The sequence below is a fragment of the Mizuhopecten yessoensis genome, unplaced genomic scaffold, assembly GCF_002113885.1.
Source record: "Mizuhopecten yessoensis strain PY_sf001 unplaced genomic scaffold, ASM211388v2 scaffold715285, whole genome shotgun sequence".
In the NCBI taxonomy this organism is placed as follows: domain Eukaryota; kingdom Metazoa; phylum Mollusca; class Bivalvia; order Pectinida; family Pectinidae; genus Mizuhopecten; species Mizuhopecten yessoensis.
Window position 1 is genome coordinate 1 of NW_018479544.1, and position 1,982 is coordinate 1,982.

Below are 1,982 nucleotides of genomic sequence, written 5' to 3' on the forward strand. Positions count from 1 at the left end.
TTCAACAACAAAAATTAATACTTTAGGACTCAGGTGACCGTTAAGGCCCATGGACCTCTTGTTTTGTGTAGTGTTGGATCACCACCATCGATAGGCTGTTGCCTATGATAAGGTTGGAGTATTTATATGGAGTGTAAGCAATGTTCTGAATTATATTTTCATTATTTTAGGAGCCAAAACTGATTATTTGTACTTGGTTAAAGTTTTGGGGCTAATTATTTTGTGCATTGTTGAATCAGTCAACACCATCAATAAGCTTTTGACTATTTCACGTTGGCTGGTCATCTCTTTTTACATGTAAAGGTACAGCAAAACCTTGTTATATTGCCATCATTTTTTAAAAGAAATGTTTGCATTATAAAGGGGTTTGGTGATAAATTGAGAGAAACGTATAAGGACTTATTTAGAAAAACATAATTAAGGGACCTGAAAATATGTTGGCGGTAAGTGAGGTGGCAAATGAAATGACAGGCATTATATCAAGGTTTTGCTGTACATTTGTTTCTATTGATATTTGCTATCTTAAAACATAAATCACCAATAAGCGAGCTATGCTGTTCTCCAACAGCTCTTGTTATACTTACAAGTTCTTAGTAGCAGGTGAGTGATGCATGCCAATTGAGCCTTTTGTTAGTAAAATATTTTGGTGTATGTTTGTTTGCTTCATAGGGATTAGCCAAAAAAATGATTCAAGGTTTTTAACATTATCAATTTTTTGCCTTCTTTAGATGGTTGGCTGTTCAAATAGTTCTCCGTCTGTGTTTTCAGTCTGTCCTATCTCATCGTTATACACAATTGTAGGTAAATATCTTTTCCACAAGAAGAATTGGACATTTCTTTCTCAAATTTCATATGAGGGTTCACCTCGGTCTGTGGTTGCGCATGATTCTAAATTTAATCTCAATTGGAAAAGTAAGGCTGGCAGCCATCTTGGATTTTATCAATTCAAATATTAAATATTGCGACACCTCTTTTCCCCATCATCATCCTTCGTGCGTCATCTGTCGTCTATCTTGTGTCAACAATTTACATTTTGGACTTTCAATAAAATGTTGCAGAAATGTTTCATGGTCATAGGCAAACCGAAAATGTTAATATTCTTCATGGATGGTAAGATAGAACCTAAGGTGTTTTATCAAAACTGTGATTTGCAATACCCCTAGCGAGGGGTTAAGTTTTTTTTACTATAGTTTATATATTATGGAGTTAACACTTTTAGGTATATTTTGCTTATTTCCAGTGGGATATAATTCAAATTATATGAAAAAAAAATATGACCCTGACTCACCCCAATGCCTGATGGTTATGGCAAAAAAGGATTATATTGGCTAAAATTTCAACAATCTTCTTCTTCAGACCTGCATTTCCTTGAAACAAGTACAGTCACCATATTCTCACAAATTGATAGTCCATGTAATAAAACATATCTGTGTGGTTTCACTGAAGAATGTGTGGTCTTTTGATTCTGCGAGATAAATGTTGGGGAGTATTTATCAGGTGTTGTTGTTTGACACCTTGGCAATAGTTAATAGCTCTCAAGTTAGACTGCAAAAATACCAAGAATACAACATTCACTTCATATAAAGTATATGCAGTAATCTGTATTTGTAAGACTTCTTCAGCTTTGTATGGACCGTAACCTCACGGACAAAGGGCAGTTTAAAGTTTGGGATAATGAGAGGTCTTCACTCCCTGTAGACTGGCTGGAGAAAGTCTGGTCCGAGCTGGCTAAATATTCTTTGGAGCACTTCAAACACTTACACCTCATGCCAGAGAAACATGGCAAGTACTACCACCTTCATAGACTCACAGGATTGTTTATTGTGAAGTCGTTCTATTCACACTCCTTACCTGAGGCCATTTGTAGATCTATGGCCCATTTTTCTGTCACAGTTTTACCTGCCTTGCCTTCCTCTATGGCAGAGCATTCAGAAGTCACCAAGTACATACACATTCCAACACAAGATAGCTTTCTGAGCTTG